Genomic DNA, 13,293 nt, shown 5'->3' with positions numbered 1-13,293 from the left:
ACCCGCTGGTCCTTGCGGAAATCTTGAGAGGTGATCGGCTAGATGGTTCTCACTGCCGGGGCAGTGTTCGATCTCGAAATTGTATTCCGAGAGCAGAATCGCCCACCTAGCGAGCTTACCCTTCTGGTTCTTGGCGGTGTTCAACCACGTCAACGCCTGGTTGTCCGTTATCAATTTAAACTTTCTGTCTTCCAAGTAGCCGCGGTATTTGGTTATACCCCATACGGCGGCCATGGCTTCCAGTTCGTTAATATGATAACGAGCTTCAGTTTCGTTGACGCGCTTGCTCGCATAGGAGATGACATCGCGCCCGCCATCGTCCCGTGGTTGGAACAATACGGCCGCGATGCCATGTCCACTGGCGTCCGTCTGGAGGCAGAAGGGCCTCTCAAAATCGGGTCTAGCCAATCTCAAAGGCTGCTTTAAAGCGTCCTTTATTCGACGAAAGGCGACCTCCGCTTCGTCGTCCCACCGAAATCGCACAGTTGTGCGAAGCAGCTTCGTCAGCGGTACCGCCATCTCAGCAAAACGCGGCACGTATTCTCTGAGCCAGTTACACAGGCCCAGAAAAGCGCGCACATCTCGCCTCGTTTTTGGCACCGCAGCCGATTCCACTTCAGCAAGGTGGTGTTCCTGGGGCTCATTACCCGTCTCCGTGATATGATGACCCAGGTAATCCACAGCTTGCCTTCCAATCTGGCATTTCTTCGGGGCGACCCGCAATTCGTGGAATTGCAATCTTTCGAACACGAGCCTCAAGTGCTGCGCGTGCTCTTCCCAATTATTGCTGTACACAATAATATCGTCGAGGTAGACGAGGCAGATTTTGTTCACCAAACCAATCAGGACCTCTTGCGACATCAGGCGCTGAAATGCTCCCACAGCCTGCTTCAACCCGAATGGGAGGACGCGGAACTGGTAGCAGCCGCCGTCAGCTGTCGCAAAGGCCGTCAAAGGTTTGGTTTCTGGATGTAACTTGAGCTGCCAGTAACCATGGCGGAGATCCAGTGAACTGAATACCTTAGCGGTTCCTAGGTCCTTCAAGGTCTCTAGGATTAACGGTAGCGTAGTCGCCTCGTCCTCCGTCTGCGAATTCAGCCGCCGATAATCCACACAAAACCTTGTAGAACCGTCCTTCTTCGGTACCAGTACCACTGGGCTCAGATATGGACTGGAGCTCGGTTCAATCACTCCGTCTGCCATCATCTGCTCGACGTCTTCCTGTATCTGGCGTTTCTTTTGTTCCGACTGACGGAAGGGACCAAGACGGAACGGAGTGGGGTTCTTCAGGAAGACCCTCACTTCCGTTGTTCGACACAAGGGGCCGGTCTCTGCAAAACGGTCCGCGTAGTCCTCCAAGACTTTCGTCAAGGCGACGCGGGCCGAATCGGGGATTCCGGGCGCTAGTTCCGCTGTCTGAATCGGACCACCCGGTAAGGGCTTCCGAAGGGTCCTGCTGTACAGCGTCTGTCGCAGGTCGTCACCGTAGTGGATGCAGCGGCGCTTCATGTCGACCACCGCCTGCTGCGCCTCCAGCCAATCCAGTCCGATTAAAAATGGGACATGTAGGTCCTTGACTAGGAGTGCCTGCACCACTATCGGGCTATCCCGTAGGAAGCCCTTTACGGTGACAACCCCTTCGGTACGCAGTGATCCCCCCCCGGCCGTAACTAAAGATTGTGGTTTCCCACGCGGCACTATTTCCTGGAGGAATAGATCACTACGCAGCAAAGTGTGCGTCGCTCCCGTGTCAACGACGGCATCATACTCTTTCTCGTCTCCTTCTATGCGGAAAGGCAGTGTGAGAAGGTGGCCACCCCTTAAAATGGGAGTGGCCCCCCCCCAGACACTGTATACCCCCGCTGATGCTTCGTCGCCGACTACGGTGGCGTTCCGCACTGCCGACTCGCCATCGAACAGCTTCGCGTCGTCGCCGGTAGTTGTATTTACACTATCTATATTACACGTTTTATTTACAGGGTCATCACTTTTTACAGCACTTATATTATCAACACTTACACTAGCTATATCACACTCAACATTATAACATACATCGTTAATTAAAATACACTTATCACTATTTATTTTACACTTACGATTACTGGTGGCGGTATATGAATTATCGTTACTGACTTTAGGTTTTAGGCGGCCAGTCTCAGCCTTGCAATTCAAACTACGGGTTAGATACGGGGTGCCAGAATCAGCGCTATAACTACTGGGGTTAGTTAACACAGAGGGGCCGCCGCCAACTTTGACGCGACCCGAGCTACTTACTGTTCCGGTTGAGCTCTGCGTGGCTCGTGTGTTGCTGGAGCCTCGCCGGTCGCGTTCACTCGAGACGGACATTCGACACTTACCCTGTCCGTCGTCCACCTCCGTGTTGCTAACATAACCTAATTTTCCTAATTCTATCTTATTATAAAAGGTCATCGACCTGACATGGCCATTATTGTAACCGGGAGGTGGTGTCCCCCACCGGTTTGACCCGAGGGTCTCGGGGTTCGGGCTCCTTACGTCCCGAACTGAATGGCACATGGTACCAGTGTGCGTACTCGACGCGTTCGCTTCAGGACCCATACTGATGCTGCAGGCATCTGGCAGTGATGCGCCCACATCAGTACCGGTATCCACGACCACTGGTTGTGCTCCCCCCTGGGTAACTGGAACCTGATCAATGTTAACATAATATGTACATAAATTTACGCTCCGTCCGAAATTGGTTGTTTTCACCGCAAATTATAATAATTATAAGTCTTATTGTAAATTCCTTTGACGACACCACACCATACCTACACAAGCACATTTTAATTATTAAATATAGGTTGTAGGTAGGTACGAGGAAGACATAGCCTATTCGTTAAATTGAAAATCAGTGGTAGGTATGTTTACTTTTTTGAATGAGAAACTAGAGCTTTTATAATATGTTTTAGGTATTATTAAGTACAAAATATTATCTGTCGAACTCAGAGGCACTTTACCAATTATTTAGATATGTAGATAGGTAGCCATGTCATAGGTATACTGCATTAAAAATAATTTTATTTACTTAAGTATATAACTACTTATATAAGTATAAATAGGTACCAACATAATCTATTTTACCTAAAAATGGACTCACTCTCAAACTAGATCACTCCCTACTCCCTACTCAAATATATGTGCACAATATCTAATTTGCTTGAAATTTAATGTACGTGCGCACTTGTAAATATTGTTTTAAAATTTAATGTAGTTTGGATAGTCAATATCCTAAAGAAAACAAAACAAACCACGCGTTGCTACTTACGATGAAACACTAAAAAAATCTCCTAAATGTGGCTGCACTTAGGTACCTTCTTATTTGTCAGTTGGTACCTACATCTATATGTACTTTTTACATCCGCGGTCGAATAAAAAAAATATTATTTTCCAGAAATGTTTTATAACCATTTTAAATAATATTCATTTGTATCTATACATATAAATATATCCTGGTCTAGACTAGGTATCGACGGCATACAGTCGCACTTCAGGACCAGGTATATTATCACCAGGATCAATGAATTATTGCCAGAGAGTATTTTTATACGAAGCTGTTGGTATTAAAATATTACATTACATGTCCAGAGTTAATTAAAGCTTATAGTCGACCGTTTCGAAGATGAGTTTATAGCCCGAAACAGCTGTCAACACAAATAAATCAATTAAAATAGAATTGACAAAAAAACTTTGTTTCGAAACCAATAAACTGTAGGTACGTTTTTTAGATATGTACCTACCTAGGTTAGGTACACTTGTCAAATATTTAAAAAAAATATCGGGTAGGTACCTACTACCAATAAATTACCTAATAATACCGTCCACATATACATACTTATTGTTAAATACGGAATTGTGACACCGCTGTCCGGAAAATGAACGTGGAAGTTTTTTTCACATAGTTATCAAAAGTCAAAACGGCTGTGTATTTTTTCTGGCAGTGCCCATCCTACGATGCTTTATGACCCACCTATTTGGCTTCCCGCAGTCAAACAATCTACATATTAATACAAGTAAACATTAATAAAATTTACAAATACTGTTTTATCACATTGATAAAAATAAATATACTTTGATTATTTGTTTTCTCTTTCGTGTAGCTACATTTTTATTCGGCTTGGCTAAGTGGTCGAAACAAAAAGCTATGCTTTGTTTCGTTTTAATTTGTATCGTAAATAATTATATCAAAGCTCGATATTGCAAGACGTAGCTATTTCAGTCCATGCAACGATAAGTCACAACCGGCGCCGATAGCGGCGTCCCTTTCTGCCTCCGACAGAAATAGAACAACGGTGTCAAAAGCTCGTATCGATGAGAACCAGTGGCGTTTCTGATGATTAAGGGATGAAGTAAAATATATATGTAAATTCTAAAGTTATTCTGATTTTATTTTCCATAATAAAAACATTAATGGAGATATCGTATTTTACAGTGATTCACAACCGACGCTCCGCGGAACCCTGGTGCAGTGTTGGGGGCTACGCGGGAATTATCTTGCGAAATACGTACAATTTGGAGTGTTATTTATAAAAGAGTATAAGGTTTTACATGACCTCGTTTTAAACAATGAAGCATGTTGAAAATTTCGATTTATTAGTTATATCGTGTTAAAATTTTCACTGAAGCATCTTCCCAACTAGAGTTTTTATTTCGAGAAAAATTTTTGTCAATGGTGGGTGGTTAATAATAAAATTGTCGTCGCCGCTTACAATACCTACACTGTTGATTTTATTTACTTATATCAAACCGTAGATACGCTAACATCACAGTTAGGTACAGCGAAGTATTCATTTATATTTAACATTCACATTATAATCAATATATACTTGCATATTAAAATAATTCATGTTTTTCTGTATAAAACTGTGGAAATATGGGAAATAAATATATTATTAATATTTCTGTCTAAAGGGTTAGTTAATAATAATTTAATGACTACTGTCAGTGGCGTTCCAATGCAGATATACATACAGATCATATTGTGTTCCTATTTAGAGGCATTAAATTATGCAAATCTTATTGAGTAGATCCACTGACGTCCCTAGACAAAATGCCGCTCCTGGACAGCGCCAAAATGCCGCCCCATTTTTGTATAAGTACAGTATTTTTTATCATCCGTGCACGTGTCATTTCTGGTTACCATAGACGTTGAAGGTCAACGGAAGTAAACTAGACATCGCGAACCCGACAAAAACTGACAGTCCTGTTGAACCTTTTATGTTAATTAATACATTTTGTTTCCAACCAGTGAGCTGATTTTTTGATGGAAAGATAATTTCATTATTACTAACTTTATGTAGGTAACTATTTCTATATATACCAAATGATTATCCTCGATTTGCCGCCCTTCAAGTAACTGCCGCCCCCAAGCGCCGCTCAATCTGCCTACCCCCACGGAACGTCACTGAGTAGATCCAGTAAAAATAATATTTTTTTGCCGGTGGCGATAAAATTATTTGAATATTTATGGATGTCTATATCAGAATTTGAAATATTTTGTTTGCAAGTGCATATCCGTTTACGAAAACCATGCAGAAATATTAAAATTTGGTTAGGAATGAACTCCCATACAGTTTGAGGCCATAGAATGATGTTAAAGACAGTTTTTTTCGGTATGTTACTGCTTACTGATTTACGTGTAACTTTTGTAATTTACTCCCTGGATCTTATAAAGATAATATCCAGTTAGGTGTTCCTCGAGATTTTACAAAATGATACTAGGGTTCCAAAAACAAAATAGGTTGTGAATGACTGGGCCCTGGAAAACAATTTATATTTATACTGCACTATTCTGTTTCAATGAATATTGTGTAGGTATGTATGCCTAAGTGCTGGCTTAATATGTCAAGGACTCAATATTAAAAAATCCAACGATTATCCTTCATAGTCACAAATTTTATTTAGTACATGCATTCAAACAGTTATGTTCATCATACACCATACAGTACACCTAATTTTAGATAGGTACACTTTTCCGTACTCCAAACCATTCTTGAGACTGACGTAACTATCTAGCCTGAAATGGCGAGAAAAGAAGACGATGACAGAAAATGCAATGACAACCATGACCCGCACTTCCTAAAACGGGCCCCCTAGCCAGGATCTTTGGCGGGCCCCCCCCCTACATATCGCTAAGTTTAATGCCATGTGTGACGCACAACAGAAGCCTTTTTAAAATTATGTTAGAGGTAAAAGTAAGGGCCTTCGGTGTATCACTAAATTACGAAACAGTCAAATAATAACACAAAATAATCAAAATGCATCTAACAACCTCATGTTTTAAAAGTAAATTCCCTTCTCGTAAAATAGGGCCGCAAGATACTTTATTTTAACTACTATTAGTGCAAATTTGTGATGCGTGTTTATCTTAAATATCTGATCGACCCGTCACGCCGGGCCCCTAGGCTAGAGCCCTGTCAGTCCCCCCCCTCCTTGTGGGGGCCATGGTGACAACCCTAGTATCAAAGCATAATTTTCATCTTTTGCATTGAATGTTTTTTACTTTAGGTAGGTAGGTACTTCAAATGATTATTTACTGTTTACTATTTCCTGTATAAATAAATATTAAAAGTAGCAAACGTTTTCAACTAAAAGGATACCTATCACTTTATTAATTGATTACTTATATACCTAAACAGAATTTTACATTACATTGAAGTTATGAATACCTACTATAGATTATTTATTATCAACAACAAAACAACAACAAATTTAATACCCTATTGACTATTTAGTATTATTAATGTACTGTACTGCCTTGCCTGCATAGAAGAAAGCTTTTCTCCGCCACTGTAAAAAGCCCATGTATTATCGCAGGGCCGATTCGTCCCCTCCCGCGGCCCTTCGTAATATTTTTTGGTCGCGTTTTTCCACTGAAGTCTCTAGCATTTTTTATGCTCTGCAGTAGGATTATATTTCAAATCGCACCTCCCCTCACCGCCCCGCCATCTATTGTCGGACGGCGGCGTGCGTGTCTCGCTGTCTCCTCAGAGCGGGCAATAAGCGAGCGGCCCGTGACGGTTTTATATATGGCGGGCAGGCAGTTATTCAGTAGACCTTGCTAAGACTAAACGCGTTAATTTCGACGGATGCGAACTTTTTGCCGCCGGATCGCGATGTGTGCGCACTACCTAACAACATCGCGAAAAATATTACAATTCCATTTATAAAAGTTTAACTGACCAATAGTTAACTATTATTCCTGGCTGGCTATAAAATATATCCACCGCCAATGATTAAGTGATTAAAAAATAGTTCAATGTTTACATTACACACAATAATAAATACATACAACTTATAATAAAAATATATTTTACAATTTCATTAGATTATCGAACTCATCAAATAAAATATACGATTTTTTAACATTAATAAAAAGAAATTATAAATGACATGTGTATGTTTATTAATTTATTATAATAAATATTTATAAAAGTAAAAATATTAAAGTTATTATTTAAATTGAGTGTTTATAAAACTACTTAAGTATTGTCATAGTTAGGTATTAAAAAGTTTAAGTGCAATAATTTGTATAGTTCTTTTCTATAAATGGACCATCATCCATAAAATGTAAGTATTTACCTAAATGTTTTTTGAATAAATGATGCACCTAGATATTAAATACGTACTTATAAACATTTCTATTCTGATTTTAAATCTGTTTTAGGTTTTATAATAGTAATTTATTACCTTATTAAAATTATGAACATGGCCAAAGACAAGTTTTACCGCCATTTTAACAAAAAAAATATCTGTATTAATTTTTTAAAGTTTTAGTTAAGTACTATTTTTATTATTTATCTAATTTTTAATATTGCAAGATGTTTATAAAGAATATTAAAGTTAAAAAAAACATTAGTTAGATAATTATTAGCTAATTACAATATTAAATTAATTACTAGTTGGAAGGAAATAATAAATAATCCGAACCTCAATTAAATATAGTTTTGATTTATTTTTTGACTTATGATTAATAAATACCTACATACATTACATATTATTATTTTTAAGTTGATGATACATAAGCTGGGTCCATTTTAAATAGTGAGATTTTTTATTCCATTTCATTTATTTGAAAGAAAAATGACCCGATAAATATCTCTGTATTTTGTCAAGATTAAAACATTTTCTTTGTCCAATTTTCTAAAATTTAGTGACAATATTTTTTAAGAAAAATATATAAAAAAAAAACAAATGCCTAGAACTACCTACTGTAATATATCAGTGAACCGAACAATTCATATCCGTTCGAATAAAATTGAGAATATAAAATTGTTTACTTTTCACACGACAGATTTTTTTTCTAGGGCATGAAATATTTACGAAAAATACATTTTCCAGTGCTTTTCCACAGACCGCGCAGTACTGGCCAACTGGTTTATTTTATGAACCGTATTTTGTATTTTGAAAATGATAACCGATATCTAACTATATAATAATAATAAAATAAATGAGCAATTTCAAGACATTACAAAATGCAAGTAAATACCTACATTATAAAACCACGTGATAAAATAACACAAATTAATTTAGGTACAATACCAATCATTACACAACAAAATCCAATACAAATTCATAAGTATATTATTAACAACAACATATCTTTCCATTAAATAAACAAAAAAATAATTTAAAAATTTCGTATGTAGGTATCATGTATGTTAGATACCTGTATTTTACCACGTTTTTCTTAGCTCGTATTCTTGTTTGTCCGATGGTTGTTTATCCAGTACAAATCTTGCAATCGATTTTTAACTAACTTCCCGACTAGCTAGACATTTGAAACTTTTAGAATATATCTGAACACGATGCCAATGCATTCTTCTAATACTTTTAGCCTTCTTTAAGTAGAATTGAATTCATTTTCAGTTAATTCTGTTTCGTATGAAAAGTGATTTCGGATGAAATCCGTAATCCAATTCACTATTAGGGGTGGTCCTAGCAACTACATTATTAATATATACGTGCGTTACTATGCGTACTATGGAAATCAAAATGACATTTCAGTATTCTTTTATTTGTCCGTTGTAAAATAGCAAAAAAAATGATTTGTTGACAATTGCCTTATACCCATGTCATAAATTATTAACTCATAGAATTTTTAAGTTTATATGATTCAACAGAAAATTTAAAAATGTGGTAGGATAAAAAGTTCTTTTCATCTTGTAATTATTTATAAGATTTTTTTAAAGAGAACCTAAGAAATTATTCTAACTCTCAATTTGTAAAAGAAACTACATATGGAGAATACATAATAGGTAGATAAGTAGGTTGTTTACGTTTGTTAAGAGCTGTGTATAATAATAAATGTAAAAGACGTTTTACAACGAAAATTTGTTAGCCGTTCGGCCAATTTATAAAAGTTTTGTCAATCATCAAAAAAATGTAAATAATTGTCTCAGTATTAATATGAATTGTTTAATATACCAACTTATTATAAAGCAACTTTATTTTTTGTCAGATACCTACCTCCATAGCATAGCATTCTAATAAGTCTATGTATTTCAGGTAAATCATGAATGTTTGAAAATATTAATATATTTGGCAGGTAGCTAGTCAAAACCTATGTTATTTCAGTAAATTAATAGTAAGTAAGCATTATAGATAAATAATTCATTATTTTCATATGAATTTTCGGTCCCTAATTGTGTAAAAACTCTTTATTTTTATTATGTTGGTAATACCTAGTAATTTTATTTTAAGGTTTTATTGTCGTGTCTGTACCTACATAATTTATGTCGGTGGATACTTACTAGTTTTATCTGATTTTTATAATATATCTGCCAAATACAATAAATTTCAATATTATATGTGATAGTGATTGGTTATCGCTGCTTCACATAACGTATGCCCTATCGGTAAAGAGGCCGAGAAGCTTTCGCCACCCTAACTTCCAAAGAAAGCTCAATCTGAGAAAGCTTTGGGAAAGCGAAAGCGATTGTGGAGATGTTATACGTTAATTCAAAGCAGACGAGAGGTGTTTTATTCACACACATACATTATACATTGACAATACCTACTTAGATATTAAATAATTAAATTAAAGAAGGGAACATGATATTTTTTGTTTTGACTATTTTATACAATAATTATGTTACACATTATTTATAGGCAGGGAACACAAAATAAGCGGGAACTGACTTACTCTACTGAGTGTAGTATAATAACAGGCTACGAATCTCGAGTGTGGAAAATATAGGATAAACTTAGACATGTCGCGTTAAAGAATATATTATTTTCAATAGATTTCTCATGAAATTAAAGTTTACCACGTAAAAATAACGTCCATTCAATATTAACGGACAGTCAGCGCGCTTTGTTTCACTTGTGTTTATGGCCTGGCCGTCATAAAGTACCCTGCTTCAAACCCTTGGTCCATGACGATGGCTTTTAGTTTTCTATCACATAAATATTCTGTTCTACGGTATCAGGTGTCTACTGCATTTTGTCGTTATAAAAAAAACCTGTTAAACCCGTAGGTACCCGAACAATTGACCGCAAAGACAATAATTACACGCGCGGACATTTTCACAAGTTTAAGTAGGTATGCTAAAAACAAAGTATTTACTTACTGCAACACTGAAAAAAAATATTTTATACACTATATGATACACTATGACTTTTCAAAAGTAGCTGGTAATAATGATGATCATTTTGTTTTCTTCTACTAAAATTCTACTATAGAGACAGCTATATGAGTTTTTTACATTTTTGATTTATTATGTACCCGGTACCGTAATAACAACAGGCATGCAGAAAACAAAAAAATTACATTATTTTTGTCTGTGCTCAATTTTTTTATATACCTATTAGTATTTGTATTTTTGATTGTTTTTGTAAATCTTACAGATACCTATACATCTATCACATTAATTTTATTGCTAGCGTATAAAAATTCTTTGTCTAATGTTAAATTATAAAGATTGGATGGAAAACTCATGATTTCTTTATTCAATACTTATACATATATCATGATTACCTGTCTGTAGACATACCTACTAGATAATTTACAAGAAGATGCAATTTGAAAACCACGCGTGTTATAATTTTCTTCTCAGTTGTAGTTTTCAATGTTTTATAATACTTTGTTTTTAGTGTACGATAATCAAATTTATGATACTATTTTATATTGGACCTACTCAACTATTATAGTATACGTAGATACATATTCACAATGTTTAAAAATATTTTCAAGTGGTGTAGAATATGTAGATAAAGATAGGTGAATATTGGTGGACAGGTGCATATGTTTAATAAAATTATTTTATTAGTAGGTATTTAAACCAGTTGTTTGTTTAATCAATTCAACACTTAATGCATATATATTAAATTTGTCTACACGATGTGCATATATATTTTAATTAAACATTCAAAAGAGATTTTATTAATGTATAATTATGTGATTGATTTCAAAGCTTTTGAAAACATCGAAGATTCGAGAAACGTTTAATATTAACAATGATTTTTATACTATTGGGTATTGATCTGGAATATTACGTGTATTTGATTTGTTTGCATTGTTGTCTAAAAAGTATCACATTATAAAAATGACAATTTCTCTTCTCGTGTTAATATAAAAAATAACAAATAATGTAACGAATGTGATCTTTTTGTAAGTAGCAATTTACTATTAACAAGGTGCAATTATTTTATTGCATTAATAACTCTGAATTGATATTTTTTAAGTACATTAAATTTGTAAATACTTGCATTGAGCGACCGATATGTCGCACATATCGAAGTCGCTCAAGTTTTGCACCATGAAGCACAAAGAAGGCTTTCGCGGGATAAGGATCGTTGCCGAACCGCGACAAACGCCAGCCGGGAAATGAAATTCTTATCGCCCAAATGAATTCTTACATGCCAAGTGGAAAGTGAAAGAGAAATCGAGAAAATGTAAGAAAAAACAGCCAGGGGGAGAACAAATAAAGTATACGAAAATGTTGCTTTTTTTTGGAGGTGAAATGCTTGGTGGTCGCTTGATTTTGTTTATTCCGATACGGTACTGATTTCAATTATTGTTCGCATTATGTATATTATAATATACTTATATATTTTATCAACATCATCATCAGCTGGGGTTGATTCACTGCTGGATGAAGGCCTCCCCAACCTCTCCCACTTTTCTCAGTCGTTAGTTCATCGCTACTACGTACATACACTTAACTCAGCGGGTTTTAGGGCATCCCTGTGAACGTTTAGTGCCCTTTGGGTACACTGTATGACGGCATTTATCCAGGGGTTGTCCACTCGTCGAACGAAATTGATCTAAGTAGGTATGTATTTATTACATATTGCCAAATTAAACATCTCACGGTATTGTCATTATCTTTCGTTTTTATTCAGATTTTTATGTCATAAAAATTACTATTTTATTAAAAAAGTGTTTGAGTATGTAGGTATCTACGTAGGTATATAATTTTTAATGTGGATTCAAGTTTTTAAAATAATGATATAGGGCACATATTTATTTATATGTAGTTAGTTAATATTTGTCCAGAGGAACATGAAATGACAATTTTTAACGGTTTTTAATATTTTACTTTTTGGGGTTAAGTTATCAAAGAGCTAATTAGCTTTAAAGTATTCTAAAATAATACACTATTACGTGACATTAAAAGGTGCCATATATAAGGAGTCTTTCCTATAAAAAAGTCACTTGATTATAAATAAAATAAAACTTACCTTTTCATTCAAAAAAAGACAAACACTATGATTGACTTTCACTTTGAGACATGACACTAAACATCAGGATAGTTTTCCTTGGTGTAAAAATATTCGTTCGAATGTGTTGAAAGAAGAAAAATATTATTACCCGTTTACGATAAAACACCACTGTCCAGAGGAACACAACTTGCCCCTAAATAAAAAACCTCAAATTTGATTTTTAAAAGCTAATATTTTTTTTTATAAAACCTAACAATTAATTAACAATGGTTCTTTTTTAATTTAAAAATGTATGTAACTATTTTTTAACATTTTATATATTTTAAGTAAAAGTATCAGATATATTTTAAAATGTTGGCAATACCTACTAAAATTATACCTATGGCTTTGCGCCTTGTTTATTGAACAATGTTTTTTACTTAGAGAATAGATTTTTTACAGTGACAATGGTCATTTGGTGCAACTATCTTTTTCTTTTCATTCCCCGTAGGTTTACTTACAAAAAAACTGTCGATTTTTTGTTTAATTTTCGCTGTCTGAATTCTCTTTTGACCATTCAAAAACACGTGGTTGTTATTTGAGTTAGCAACAATGTCCTTTTTTATTTCA

At 35.4% G+C, this 13,293-nt stretch overlaps 1 protein-coding gene across 2 annotated transcripts in view; it reads left to right on the top strand.

The window, feature by feature from the left end:
* Positions 1-13,293, top strand: part of LOC147073402 (homeotic protein antennapedia-like) — a 563,252-nt gene that overhangs the window by 165,506 nt on the left and 384,453 nt on the right. The window contains exon 1 of one of the 2 annotated variants that reach the window (XM_085945489.1): positions 7,483-7,587. The exons of the other annotated variant lie outside the window; for it this stretch is intronic. The gene's annotated coding sequence lies outside the window, so the exon portion shown is untranslated. Of the gene's footprint in view, positions 1-7,482; positions 7,588-13,293 lie in introns of those variants that run through there. 2 annotated transcript variants of the gene reach the window in all.

This window comes from Rhyacophila brunnea, unplaced genomic scaffold (assembly GCF_057557595.1).
Source record: "Rhyacophila brunnea isolate RB1 unplaced genomic scaffold, BYU_Rbru_1.0 scaffold_18, whole genome shotgun sequence".
NCBI lineage: Eukaryota > Metazoa > Arthropoda > Insecta > Trichoptera > Rhyacophilidae > Rhyacophila > Rhyacophila brunnea.
The sequence above is the reverse complement of the archived record's forward strand: the minus strand, read 5'-3'. Positions and strand labels throughout refer to the sequence as shown.